This window comes from Lepidochelys olivacea (genome assembly GCF_965140295.1).
Source record: "Lepidochelys olivacea isolate rLepOli2 genome assembly, chromosome: 2".
Classification (NCBI taxonomy): Eukaryota; Metazoa; Chordata; order Testudines; family Cheloniidae; genus Lepidochelys; species Lepidochelys olivacea.
In genome coordinates, this window is record NC_140412.1 from 112,365,650 (window position 1) to 112,380,929 (window position 15,280).

The following is a 15,280-nucleotide window of genomic DNA, read 5'->3' on the forward strand; positions in this document are numbered from 1 at the left end:
CCCTGAGTTGACACAGTTAATTTAGAACCTTGTAAAGTGTATGAGCAGTTTATCTTTTTCACGCTAATGTGCATTAATTTGACATTATGTTGTCCCTCATGATACCCAGGTTTGAAGAACTTGGCCTTAGTTTTCCTCATACCTGAATATGAGAACAGAGGGCTTTAGTCACCAGTGAAGAAAAGTACAGAAACTGCATAGAGATTGAAACTCCCCATCCCTCTTCTCAGAACAAGTGCATAAATAGATTTTAAAATACAATATTAAATACCACTACTTTGCTCTTTTGAGACACTAGTAGGAGCAGAATTCTGTAATATGTGATCATTTGACATGTAGACACACTATATATCTGGAAGATATGAGGGTGGATTTTTCAAGTGCTCAGCACTCACCCGTAGGGCTAGCACCCAACATGTACCCAGTGTGTTAGAGCTCTTCATATAGTCTTGCCACTTCTAAATGGGGGCTCTGCCTGTTTGAAAATCTGACCTCAGCAGTGGGGGCCAAGACCTTCTGAAAATTCCAGCCATACAACTTTGAAAAACAATCTTGTTCTCTTAAATTCCACATCTTTAGGCAAAGACATTATGGGGCATCATATCCAATAAACCAATTTATAGAAGCTTAGTTCTGCTTTCAAAAAACACTGGTTTCAACCTCAAAGCTGTCTTGTGCCTGCCTGCCTGCATTCCTATGCAAGTATCAGATGCCATAGAAAAATCAATTTGCATGATAAAAAATAGTTCTCCTCAGCAGAACAAATTTGTTTGGTCCAAACATATGAGAGATGCCATAGCAACCCCATATATCCCATATTATTGGCTGTCCTTTGCAGGAATCATGTGGTTCATGCCACCATACCATCTAACCCAAGAGTTCAAAAGCACCCTTTGTCATTTTGTAAGACATTAACATAAGCCTATTAAAATGCAAAAGTGTTACATTAACAACGGGTACATGCCCTTGTGTAGTGCTTTTAAGGCAGCTGGTAAACTATTCAATATTATGTTTGCAGTTGTGGTGTAGCTGTGTTGGCCCCAGGATATTAGACAGACAAGGTGGCTGAGGTAATGTGTTTTATTGGACCAACTTCTGTTTGTGAAAGAGACAAGTTTTTGAGCTACACTGAGCTCTTCTTCAGAACAGAAGTTGGCCCAGTAAATGATGTTACCTCAGCCACACTGTCTATTCAATACTATGATAGACATAGTCCACCTAGCACACCAAGCCTCTGATTAGCTCTGGAATATATTTTGAGACGTCATCAAGATCAACACATGGCTTTAAAGGCACCATTTTAATTTTTTTTAGTGAAAAGGTAGAAAAATCAATGAGCTCACATTCCTAGAGCTCATAATAGAGCATAGTCAATACCAGGTCCAGATGGCATGGCCTAGAGGCAAAAGCGTGTGCCATGCAGTCGTGCTTACAGCAACAATTAGCAGAACAGAATTTCCAGTAAGAGATTCCAGCATAAGGCCCTATACCTGAGTGTCAGACATTATTTGTCAGTCACTGAATTAATAAAAACATGTAGTCCAGAGGAGCTCCTAGAATTGAAGTGACAAATAATCACAATCTCTGCAATATCTAGTAATCACTAAGGCATACCCCGTCGCCTTTTAGTGACTTTATAAAAAACACCTTGGGAGTTGTGCAGTCATTTTATATCTTCTACAATAAACTGCCATCAGGTAACACTGCTCAGCCTGGTAATTAGAAACATTACCTACTGGACCTGCTGTGCTGACCTGCTCATCTGAACAGAAGGTACATTAGCATTAATTTTGCCTACATACCAACCAGACTGATTGTCCCAGCATGGAAACAAGTGTTTCACATACAACAGTGCTTAATGAGTGATTTCCCAGTACAAATCATGTCTAGACACTTCTTGTTGCAGTGGCACAAAAATTATAATCCTTTCCTGCTGTTGGAGATTCTGTGGGAGCAGGCAAATGAGCATCATGTCTAAAGTCCTCCTTAGCATACGTATCCATGCCCACCTGCACTTTAAACAGAGACAAAGGGATGGCCTCCGGCCTATCAAATGTTTCTATATGTCCCCATCGCCATGGTTTCAGAATATCTTACAAAATGTAAATACGCTATGTGAGTAGTCTACACAGAGAATTGATTTTCCCCTTTCCAGGCCACATGTCTGGAGGCAGATAGGGTTCTTTAGATAAAAATTGTACACCTTATTTCCAGTCTTAATTTGTCTAGCTTCATCTTTCAGTCATTGGATCATGTTATTCCTTTCTCTGCTAGACTGAAAAGCCCATTATTGAATATTTGTTCCCTGGGTAGCGACTGTAGACTGCAATCAAGTCACATTTTTCCTTCTCTTTGTTAAACTAAGCAGATTGAGCTCCCTGGAGTCTATTGCTGTAAGGCATTCTTTCCAAGCCTTTAATCATTCTCGTGGCTCTTTTGTAAACCCTCTCCAATTTATCAAGATCTTTCTTGAACTGTAAACTCCAGAACTGGGCACAGTATTCCAGCAGCAGTTGCACCAGTGCCAAATAAAGAAGTAAAATAGTGTCTCTAATCCTACTCAGGATTCCTCTGTTTATGTATCCAAGGATTGCATTAGCCCTTTGGGCCACACTTTTGCTCATTTTCAGCTGATTACCCACCACAAACTCCAAATCTTTTTTGGAGTCATTTTCTAAGATAAAATACCCCATCCGTAAGTATGGCTACATTCTTTGCTCCTGGAGGTATACTATTTCACATTTGGGGACAACGTATACCTTCAAATCAGCAGCACTGCTATGGGTACGCGCATGGCCCCACAGTATGCCAACATTTTTATGGCTGGCTTAGAACAACGCTTCCTCAGCTCTCGTCCCCTAAAGCCCCTACTCTACTTGCGCTACATTGATGACATCTTGAAAAAGATGCCCTTGAGGAATTCCACCATGATTTCAACAATTTCCATCCCACCATCAATCTCAGCCTGGATCAGTCCACACAAGAGATCCAGTTCTTGGACACTATGGTGCTAATAAGCGATGGTCACATAAACACCACCCTATACCGGAAACCTACTGACCACTATTCCTACCTACATGCCTCCAGCTTTCATCCAGACCACACCACACGATCCATTGTCTACAGCCAAGCTCTACAATACAACTGTATTTGCTCCAACTCCTCAGACAGAGACAAACACCTACAAGATCTCTATCAAGCATTCTTACAACTACAATACCCACCTGCTGAAGTGAAGAAACAGATTGACAGAAGAGTACCCAGAAGTCACCTGTTACAGGACAGGCCCAACAAAGAAAATAACAGAATGCCACTCGCCATCATCTTCAGCCCCCAACTAAAACCTCTCCAACGCATCATCAAGGATCTACAACCTATCCTGAAGGACGACCTATCACACTCACAGATCTTGGGAAACAGGCCAGTCCTTGCTTACAGACAGCCCCCCAACCTGAAGCAAATACTCACCAGCAACCACACACCACACAACAGAACCACTAACCCAGGAACCTATCCTTGCAACAAAGCCCTTTGCCAACTGTGTCCACATATCTATTCAGGGGACACCATCATAGGGCCTAATCACATCAGCCACACTATCAGAGGCTCATTCACATGCACATCTACCAATGTATTATATGCCATCATGTGCCAGCAATGCCCCTCTGCCATGTACATTGGTCAAACTGGACAGTCTCTATGTAAAAGAATAAATGGACACAAATCAGACGTCAAGAATTATAACATTCAAAAACCAGTCGGAGAACACTTCAATCTCTTTAGTCACTGGATTACAGACCTAAAAGTTGCAATTCTTCAGCAAAAAAAACTTGAAAAACAGACTCCAACGAGAGACTGCTGAATTGGAATTAATTTGCAAACTGGATACAATTAATTTAGGCTTGAATAGAGACTGGGAGTGGATGGGTCATTACACAAAGTAAAACGATTTCCCCTTGTTTATTCCACCCCCTAACCCCCACTGTTCCTCAGACATTCTTGTCAACTGCTGGAAATGGCCCACCTTGATTATCACTACAAAAGGTTCCCCCACCCAGCTCTCCTGCTGGTAATAGCTCACCTGAGGTGATCACTCTCGTTACCGTGTGTATGGGAACACCCATTGTTTCATGTTCTCTATGTATATAAATCTCCCCACTGTATTTTCCACTGAATGCATCCAATGAAGTGAGCTGTAGCTCACAAAAGCTTATACTCAAATAAATTTGTTAGCCTCTAAGGTGCACAAGTAATCCTTTTCTATTTACATTTAGCTGTATTAAAATGCATAGTTTGCTTGTGGCCAGCTTACTAAGCTATCTAGATTGTTCTGTATTAATCATGTGTCCTTTTCATTATTACCACTCCAATTTTTGTGTCATCTGCAAACATTATATGTGATGATTTTATGTTTTCTCCTGGGTCACAGATAAAAATGTTAAATATCATAGGGCCAAGAACAGATACCTGCAGGAACCCCACCAGAAACACACCCACTCAGTGATGAAGACCTAAGACCTGTGTCTCATACATCTTTCCATTCCTTTGGACCAGCTGGATACCTTGAGAGATGTCTTACAGTTTCCACATTGAGGACCTAGTATTGATTGGAAACTTCTAGGTGAGTAGAATTCCTCCTGGTCTTTTTCCCTCTGGTGGCTACGGCCTGCCCATCCTTGTCCATTTCTAGCTGTGAAACATACTGCAGTGACCTCTTGCCTCTCGTGGTTATGCCTTGCCTGGGCACCTCAGTGACTTCTTCTCTCTCCTACTCCTTTGTGGCTGTCATAAATATAAAGGGAAGGGTAAACCCCTTTGAAATCCCTCCTGGCCAGGGGAAAGCTCCTCTCACCTGTAAAGGGTTAAGAAGCTAAAGGTAACCTCGCTGGCACCTGACCAAAATGACCAATGAGGAGACAAGATACTTTCAAAAGCTGGGAGGAGGGAGAGAAACAAAGGGTGTGTCTGTCTGTATGCTGGGTCTTTGCCGGGGATAGACCAGGAATGGAGTCTTAGAACTTTTAGTAAGTAATCTAGCTAGGTATGTGTTAGATTATGATTTCTTTAAATGGCTGAGAAAAGAATTGTGCTGAATAGAATAACTAATTCTGTCTGTGTATCTTTTTTGTAACTTAAGGTTTTGCCTAGAGGGGTTCTCTATGTTTTTGAATCTAATTACCCTGTAAGATATCTGCCATCCTGATTTTACAGGGGGGATTTCTTTATTTCTATTTACTTCTATTTTTTATTAAAAGTCTTCTTGTAAAAGACTGAATGCTTTTTCATTGTTCTCAGATCCAAGGGTTTGGGTCTGTGGTCACCTATGCAAATTGGTGAGGCTTTTTATCCAACATTTCCCAGGAAAGGGGGGTGCAAGTGTTGGGAGGATTGTTCATTGTTCTTAAGATCCAAGGGTCTGGGTCTGTAGTCACCTAGGCAAATTGGTGAGGCTTTTTATCAAACCTTGTCCAGGAAGTGGGGTGCAAGGTTTTGGGAAGTATTTTGGGGGGAAAGACGCGTCCAAACAGCTCTTCCCCAGTAACCAGTATTAGTTTGGTGGTGGTAGCGGCCAGTCCAAGGACAACGGGTGGAATATTTTGTACCTTGGGGAAGTTTTGACCTAAGCTGGTAAAGATAAGCTTAGGAGGTTTTTCATGCATGTCCCCACATCTGTACTCTAGAGTTCAGAGTGGGGGAGGAACCTTGACATGGTGGCATAGTGGTGGGATTAACCTGAAATCATTTTGAGATCCAGTTGAGATTTTCTGAACTAGAAATACAGATTTTAAAAAGGAAATTTTTTTTTCCTTTGGAAAGGAAGTCCAGAAAGCAGCTGAAACTGAAAGCAGCTTGGTTTTTCTCTGCTTTGTGGCCAAGCAGAGACAAAAGGGGATTATCTTTGTGAATTGCAGGTTTTCTTTGCCTGGAGGCAGGGTACTTAACTCCTGCAGGGAAATTCACAGTCTTCCAACCCAGAGTTTTTTTTTTTCTTTTCTTCCTAAAAGTAAATAGGGGGTGTGTGTTCTACCCATTTGCCTGGAGACAAAAGTGGCAGGGTTTTTTTTTAGGATTTTGATTTTTTTGTTTTACAAGGAGCACAGGTTTGAAAAGGAATTTTTTTTTCCTTTGGGTGCTGGTAAGCAGGTTTCCAAGTAGTTGGAGGTTTTTTGCTTTGATTTGGGCCCAGAGCAGAGACAAGGGAATTGTCTTTTTCTGTAGGCTGACAATCACTATCAGAGAATAGGTATTCTATTCCAGCACAGCAAAATTTTACAGCCAAGTTTTGTTTGTTTATTTCTAAACCTTGGGTGTAAAGTTAGTTAAAAACAGAGAGGTTAGAATGACAAAATCCACGGCTCGACAAAAGCTGGAATTAGCCAGATTTCAGGCTGCGGAAAAACAAAGGGAACATGAAAGACAGATAGAACTCATGCGGCTGAAAATGGAAGCAAGGGACAAAGAAATGGAAGCAAGGGCCAAAGAACTGGAGGAGAAGGAAAAAGAGAGGAAGCATGTGGAGGAGGTGGAGAAGATAAAGGCTCAGCGGAATATCCCAACAAACCCTAGCAATCCTTCTCCAAGTACCACTTCCCATCCCAGAAAGTTCCCCACCTACAAGGCAGGTGATGATACTGAGGCCTTCTTAGAAAACTTTGAAAGGGCCTGCCTTGGGTACAACATCTCTACTGACCAATACATGGTAGAGCTGAGGCCGCAGCTCAGTGGACCCTTAGCTGAGGTGGCAGCTGAAATGCCTAAAGAACACATGAACAAGTATGAACTGTTTAAATCCAAGGCGAGAGTCAGAATGGGGATAACACCCGAGCAGTCTCGTCGGAGGTTCAGAGCCCTAAGGTGGAAACCAGACATGTCATTTACCCGACATGCCTACCACATTGTGAAACATTGGGATGCCTGGATATCAGGAGCAAGTGTTGACTCTCCAGTAAATTTGCCCTTCCTAATGCAAATGGAACAATTCTTAGAGGGTGTTCCTGAGGAAATAGAAAGATACATCCTAGATGGGAAACCCAAAACTGTAATCGAGGCAGGAGAGATTGGAGCCAGATGGGTGGAGGTGGCAGAGAAGAAGAAAACTGGTCGCAGTTGGAGCGGAGACCAGAAGGGACCACCCCAGACCACACCCTATTACCAGGGGCCGCCCAAAGCCCCACCTACCTCCCAAAGAACCCTCCAGACCCCTTATCGTCCCACCACCCCGTTCTCCAGCAACCCTCCTCGCCCCAGTGACCCGTCAGCTGGACGATGTTTTAAATGTAACGAGCTGGGGCATGTAAAGGCCAACTGCCCCAAGAACCCCAACAGATTACAGTTCATTGCACCGGAATCACACCAGAGGTCTACAGGCCCAGATACCTCCCAGATACCCTTGGAGCGGAGGGAAACTGTGAGTGTGGGCGGGAAGAAGGTCACCGCGTGGAGGGACACCGGAGCACAAGTGTCAGCTATCCATGCTTCCTTAGTGGACCCCAATTTAATCAACCCAGAGATCCAAGTGACGATTCAACCCTTCAAGTCCAACTCTTTCGATTTGCCTACAGCCAAGTTGCCTGTCCAGTATAAGGGCTGGTCAGGAATGTGGACTTTTGCAGTCTATGATGATTATCCCATCCCCATGCTGTTGGGGGAAGACTTGGCCAATCATGTGAAGCAGGCCAAGAGGGTGGGAACGGTCACCCGCAGCCAGGCTAAACAAGCCGTGAGGCCTAGCTCTGTTCCGGAAACTTCTATCAGGACCCGGTCAGAGGTGATGGACCTGGACCCCAGGCCAATGTCTGCAACAGCAGTAGTGGATCCAGTCCCAGAGACCCAGACGGAACCAGTCCCAGAACCGGAACCAGCCGAACAACCAACACCAGACCCCGTGTCAGCACTGAATCCAGTACTTGCAACCTCAACACCAGAGGGCCCCACCGAACCTGAACTGGCAGCAGCCGATAACCCTACACAAGAGGCTCAGCCGGAGCCTGAATCCCAACATAGTGCACCAGCGGAGAGCGGTTCACAGTCAACAGAAACAGCTCCATCCCCTATATCGCTTCCAGAGGGACCAAGCCTAGGTCCACAATCCCATGAGGAACTGATGTCTCCAGCATCAAGGGAACAGTTCCAGACCGAACAGGAAGCAGATGAAAGCCTCCAAAGAGCTTGGACGGCGGCATGGAGCAACCCACCACCTCTCAGCTCTTCTAATCGATCCAGGTTTGTTATAGAAAGAGGACTTTTATACAAGGAAACTCTTTCTGGTGGACACCAGGAAGACTGGCATCCTCAGAGACAGTTGGTAGTTCCAACTAAATACCGGGCCAAGCTCTTGAGCTTAGCCCACGATCACCCTAGTGGCCATGCTGGGGTGAACAGGACCAAAGACCGTTTGGGGGGGTCATTCCACTGGGAGGGAATGGGCAAGGATGTTTCTACCTATGTCCAGTCTTGTGAGGTGTGCCAAAGAGTGGGAAAACCCCAAGACCAGGTCAAAGCCCCTCTACAACCACTCCCCATCATTGAAGTTCCATTTCAGCGAGTAGCTGTGGATATTCTGGGTCCTTTTCCGAAAAAGACACCCAGAGGAAAGCAGTACATACTGACTTTCATGGATTTTGCCACCCGATGGCCGGAAGCAGTAGCTCTAAGCAACACCAGGGCTAAAAGTGTGTGCCAGGCACTAGCAGACATTTTTGCCAGGGTAGGTTGGCCCTCCGACATCCTCACAGATGCAGGGACTAATTTCCTGGCAGGAACTATGAAAAACCTTTGGGAAGCTCATGGGGTAAATCACTTGGTTGCCACTCCTTACCATCATCAAACAAATGGCATGGTGGAGAAGTTCAATGGAACTTTGGGGGCCATGATACGTAAATTCGTAAATGAGCACTCCAATGATTGGGACCTAGTATTGCAGCAGTTGCTCTTTGCCTACAGAGCTGTACCACATCCCAGTTTAGGGTTTTCCCCATTTGAACTTGTATATGGCCGTGAGGTTAAGGGGCCATTGCAGTTGGTGAAGCAGCAATGGGAGGGATTTACACCTTCTCCAGGAACTAACATTCTGGACTTTGTAACCAACCTACAAAACACCCTCCGAACCTCTTTAGCCCTTGCTAGAGAAAACTTACAGGATGCTCAAAAAGAGCAAAAAGCCTGGTATGATAAACATGCCAGAGAGCGTTCCTTCAAAGTAGGAGACCAGGTCATGGTCTTAAAGGCGCTCCAGGCCCATAAAATGGAAGCATCATGGGAAGGGCCATTCATGGTCCAGGAGCGCCTGGGAGCTGTTAATTATCTCATAGCATTCCCCACCTCCAACCGAAAGCCTAAGGTGTACCATATTAATTCTCTAAAGCCCTTTTATTCCAGAGAATTAAAGGTTTGTCAGTTTACAGCCCAGGGAGGAGACGACGCTGAGTGGCCTGAAGGTGTCTACTACGAAGGGAAATGTGCTGGTGGTGTGGAAGAGGTGAACCTCTCCATGACTCTTGGGCGTATGCAGCGACAGCAGATCCAGGAGCTGTGCACTAGCTACGCGCCAACGTTCTCAGCCACCCCAGGACTGACTGAACGGGCATACCACTCCATTGACACAGGTAATGCTCACCCAATTAGGGTCCAACCTTACCGGGTGTCTCCTCAAGCTAAAACTGCTATAGAACGGGAGATCCAGGATATGTTACAGATGGGTGTAATCCGCCCCTCTGAAAGTGCATGGGCATCTCCAGTGGTTCTGGTTCCCAAACCAGATGGGAAAATACGTTTTTGCGTGGACTACCGTAAGCTAAATGCTGTAACTCGCCCAGACAACTATCCAATGCCACGCACAGATGAACTATTAGAGAAACTGGGACGGGCCCAGTTCATCTCTACTTTGGACTTAACCAAGGGGTACTGGTAGGTACCGCTAGATGAATCTGCCAAGGAAAGGTCAGCCTTCATCACACATCTCGGGCTGTATGAATTTAATGTACTCCCTTTCGGGCTGCGAAATGCACCCGCCACTTTCCAAAGACTTGTAGATGGTCTCCTAGCAGGATTAGGAGAATATGCAGTCGCCTACCTTGACGACGTGGCCATATTTTCGGATTCCTGGGCAGACCACCTGGAACATCTACAAAAAGTCCTTGAGCGCATAAGGGAGGCAGGACTAACTGTTAAGGCTAAGAAGTGTCAAATAGGCCTAAACAGAGTGACTTACCTTGGACACCAGGTGGGTCAAGGAACTATCAGCCCCCTACAGGCCAAAGTGGATGCTATCGAAAAGTGGCCTGTCCCAAAGTCAAAGAAACAGGTTCAATCCTTCTTAGGCTTGGCTGGCTATTACAGACGATTTGTACCGCACTACAGCCAAATCGCTGCCCCACTGACAGACCTAACCAAAAAGAAACAGCCAAATGCTGTTCAGTGGACCGAAAAGTGTCAGAAGGCCTTTAACAAGCTTAAAGCGACACTCATGCCTGACCCTGTACTAAGGGCCCCAGACTTTGACAAACCGTTCCTAGTAACCACAGATGCGTCTGAGCGTGGTGTGGGAGCAGTTTTAATGCAGAAAGGACCTGATCAAGAATTCCACCCTGTAGTGTTTCTCAGCAAAAAACTGTCTGAGAGGGAAAGCAACTGGTCAGTCACTGAAAAAGAATGTTACGCCATTGTCTATGCTCTGGAAAAGCTACGCCCATATGTTTGGGGACGGCGTTTCCACCTGCAAACCGACCATGCTGCACTGAAGTGGCTTCACACCGTCAAGGAAACTAACAAAAAACTTCTTCGATGGAGTTTAGCTCTCCAAGATTTTGATTTCGACATCCAACACATCTCAGGAGCTTCTAACAAAGTGGCTGATGCACTCTCCCGTGAAAGTTTCCCAGAATCAACTGGTTAAAATCGTCCTTGAGATGTGGAAAATATTGTTAGTCTTTATGTACTTGGTAGTATATTTAGAGATGCATGTGTCTTATTAACTCTGTTTTTCCTAGAGCTCCAGGAAGAAATCCCAGCCAGTGTTTCACCCTAGCTGAGATTTGGGGGGCGTGTCATAAATATAAAGGGAAGGGTAAACCCCTTTGAAATCCCTCCTGGCCAGGGGAAAGCTCCTCTCACCTGTAAAGGGTTAAGAAGCTAAAGGTAACCTCGCTGGCACCTGACCAAAATGACCAATGAGGAGACAAGATACTTTCAAAAGCTGGGAGGAGGGAGAGAAACAAAGGGTGTGTCTGTCTGTATGCTGGGTCTTTGCCGGGGGTAGACCAGGAATGGAGTCTTAGAACTTTTAGTAAGTAATCTAGCTAGGTATGTGTTAGATTATGATTTCTTTAAATGGCTGAGAAAAGAATTGTGCTGAATAGAATAACTATTTCTGTCTGTGTATCTTTTTTGTAACTTAAGGTTTTGCCTAGAGGGGTTCTCTATGTTTTTGAATCTAATTACCCTGTAAGATATCTGCCATCCTGATTTTACAGGGGGGATTTCTTTATTTCTATTTACTTCTATTTTTTATTAAAAGTCTTCTTGTAAAAGACTGAATGCTTTTTCATTGTTCTCAGATCCAAGGGTTTGGGTCTGTGGTCACCTATGCAAATTGGTGAGGCTTTTTATCCAACATTTCCCAGGAAAGGGGGGTGCAAGTGTTGGGAGGATTGTTCATTGTTCTTAAGATCCAAGGGTCTGGGTCTGTAGTCACCTAGGCAAATTGGTGAGGCTTTTTATCAAACCTTGTCCAGGAAGTGGGGTGCAAGGTTTTGGAAAGTATTTTGGGGGGAAAGACACGTCCAAACAGCTCTTCCCCAGTAACCAGTATTAGTTTGGTGGTGGTAGCGGCCAGTCCAAGGACAACGGGTGGAATATTTTGTACCTTGGGGAAGTTTTGACCTAAGCTGGTAAAGATAAGCTTAGGAGGTTTTTCATGCAGGTCCCCACATCTGTACCCTAGAATTCAGAGTGGGGGAGGATCCTTGACAGTGGCCATCTCCTGTTTTCCTTGAACCTGGGACTGATTGTTTCCCAAACCTGGTTGACTAAGAACTCCTCAGCTTCCTTGATTCTCATTAACATCTCTACTTGCCCTTCCAATCCAAGAATCTTTTCCTCCAACACAGCCACCAACTTGCACTTCATGCACAGGAAGTCCTTTCTTACACATGGGAATGCTTAAACTAACACTTGCTTTAGAATGTCATCCGCCCTTCTTGGTGCATCTTGCCTGCTCTCAGATCAGTGCATGTGGAGGAGGCCATGCTACTGCTTCCTTCCTGTACTCTCCTCCCCAACCCCCAGTCACCTTTGGGAGGATGTGTACCCTTGAGGGTGAAGAGAAGGAGCAATTCCTCATTTTAATTGTTAAATTCTCAGTGGGCTGTACGGATGGCGAGGGGGTCTTATGGAAGGATTGAGGTCATTGTCCGATGTAGTTGACAATGTATCTCTTGCTTGGTGTTTTTGTCGAGTGGTTCTTTTGTGCTCTCCACTAATTTGGAGGCAATGGAGTTGGGCCGTACTTTTGAGGTACGATATTCCATTGGATTAGTGGCTCTCAGATGTTGTAGTTAGGCCCACGCATGGCGATTAGAGTGTGTGAAGTTCAGACCTTCAACACACTCAATCCACTGCTGGCGTCTGGCTGAGTCTAGAGACTCTAATAGGGGCTTTGCAACCTGTGGTCTGCCCGACTAGTTGTACTGCTGGTGCAGATCCTGGATCTCTTTTGTCCAGTGGGGCATGTATTTTTCCCAGAAGCTCTGGGGATACTTTTCTTGGTGGCAGCAGTAAGAAGGCCAACGAAGTGGTTGAATGTCACATGATGTTGTTGCAGGGATTCAGATCACCATTACCATGACCCCACTTCAACCTTTCTCAGAGTGGAGCTGGATCGCACACTAACCTTCCATCACCATCTGAAGAAGGGAGCTGCCAAGATGAAGACAAAAGTCTATCTGGTCCAGAAACTGGCAAGCACAAGCTGGAGAGCATCAGCAGCAGGGTTACAGACATCAGCGATGGCCCTTGTGTACTCCATAGCTGAGTACTGTGCACTGGTATGGGCCAGAAGTAGCTATGCTCAACTTGTTGATTTTCAACTGAACACTGCAATGTGGTGCATCACTGGAACCCTCAAGTCGATCCCAACACCTTGACTGCCAGTACTGTCGCACATTGCTCCCCCATCCATTTGCCACGATGCCACAACCCTTCAGGAATTCCAGAGGACCATGGAAAATGAACATCTTTCCAGCCATCAGGACCTTAGCAATGTCTCTCACCACCGCTTGAAGTCGTGTAAGCCCTTTTGGACCCACGCATTTAACCTTCAACAATGCAACTTCAACCTTCATGAAGTTTGGAAAGCCAAATGGAGTTCACAAGAAGTCACAAATAAACACTTTGTGAAAGACCTGATGCAGAAGATCCCTGGCTTCAATCTCCCACGAAGTTCATGGGCAACCCTAAATCGCATCCACACAAACCATGGCAGATGCGGATACTTGCTGCACAAATGGAAAATTAAAGACTCTCCAGAGCGTGACGGTGGTCACCAGAACAGACCATGGAACATATAACAACTCAATGCCCAATTCACAAATATGAAGGAGGCATCACAGCGATACGCTCTGCTATTCCAGATGCAATTATCTGACTTAGCCATCTGAATGTAAAATTATAGTTGTTGCTATATCTACGTCAGCCACATGAAGAATAATAATGGGCTGTGTAGTGTATAGGAACTGGATAACATCCTTTTAAATAGTTTAGTAGCCGTCTAATAGGCCTCCCTGTCTTCTATTACAGAAGCAACGAGAACCAGTTAAAAACATGGTTATTTGCTGTGCTAATTTGGTTTCCTCATATTTTTAATGTTGTGTAAAGAGCTGGTGTAATCCATGTGCCTAATAGGGAGATATCTCTTTAAGAGACTCATTGTGGGGAGGTAAGAGCGAGTTGTGTCTGAGTCATTATTGCTAGGCAGATATAGCACTCCACATCAAGAAGCTTCTGGAATTGGACGTGGTAGTTTTGGGTATGCTCCAATAGGTTCCCTGTTGCTGAGGTCAGACTCCATGAGGGCAAGCAGTCAGGGTAGCTGCTTTACGAAGGGCCATGTGTCCTGTGTGAGTTGGGAGAAGCTGAGCCCTGGAGCAGAAAGCAGGCTATTGTCTCCACCTCTGAAGCATTTTTCAGCAGTTTTCTTTAAATTTATACACCTGTGACTTAACTGAGTAGTTGGTTAATTAGTTAACTGACTGGCTAGCAGTGATTTCAGCAGAGGAAGAGTCTGCATGGATTCCAACTGAAGATTTCTACAAGCAAGTGGAGGGAAGATGTTGTTTTAGACTCAGCAAACTGTATAGATTTGGTGATCAAAGACTCTAACTGAGACTTACGTGAACTAAACGTAAGCTTTTGGGGACTAAGTTTCTTCTCACTGTGTTTCACTGGGGACTGAACTGTTCAGATTTTAATTTGTTTTCTTTATTTATGTTTATGTATAACTGTGAAGATAATGTCTGTGGATTATAAAATAGCCATGTCATGCTGTAAAAATTAGATTATTATTTGTTTCTTTATCATATGATTTTATAAAGTTATTTAATTAAATTAATTTCTTTAGTTCCTTTTGGGACTTGAATGTGGGGAAGTTGACCCTGTACAGTCTTTACTGAAAATCCTTAGAGACTGAACTCTGGGTCTCCAACTACTTTTCTATGGGAGTTGTGGGGTTTTTTAGGCACTGGAGAAGGGCAATGAAGTGAACTCTAGCCCACCCAAAGATTACCCTAGTACACAACAGGCTGAAACTGAGCTATATGTCAAAGACCACTTATTACTCTGTGATCCAAACTTCCTGAGAAAGCTTCAGTACTCAGGGACAATGAAACTTTCAATGAATAGGGGAAGCCTAATGCAAGCAGGAGACAGAGCCTTCTCACTGGCTGGCCGACAACTGTGGAACTTTTAGCCAGAAGAGCTGAGGATGACAATGAACCTGTTTATCTATAGAACAAATTCCACAACTTACTATTTTGACATATCCTTCCCATAATGAACCGATTCACCTACTCCATCACAACCATTGTCATGCCCCCATTCTACCTGCTCTGAGGGCTATTGTGACACCCTGTACTTCATGTGACACCCTGTACCCCAAATTCATCACTTTTATATGATTATGATATATTTAGTACAATGTATGCCTTGCATGGTATCATTTGAAAACTCATAATCTGCTGAACATTATTATCCTGGTAAAATGTGCGTGGCAACTTTGTATGTAAAG

General features: G+C 44.5%; 1 long non-coding RNA gene across 1 annotated transcript in view; it reads left to right on the forward strand.

Moving 5' to 3' along the window:
- The window catches only part of LOC311516146, a 55,250-nt gene extending 40,810 nt beyond the window's left edge, over positions 1–14,440 (forward strand). The window contains exons 6-7 of the long non-coding RNA XR_014710348.1: positions 4,452–4,621; positions 12,821–14,440. This is a non-coding gene — a long non-coding RNA (uncharacterized lncRNA). The remainder of the gene's footprint in view (positions 1–4,451; positions 4,622–12,820) is intronic.
- Positions 14,441–15,280: the final 840 nt, after the last annotated feature.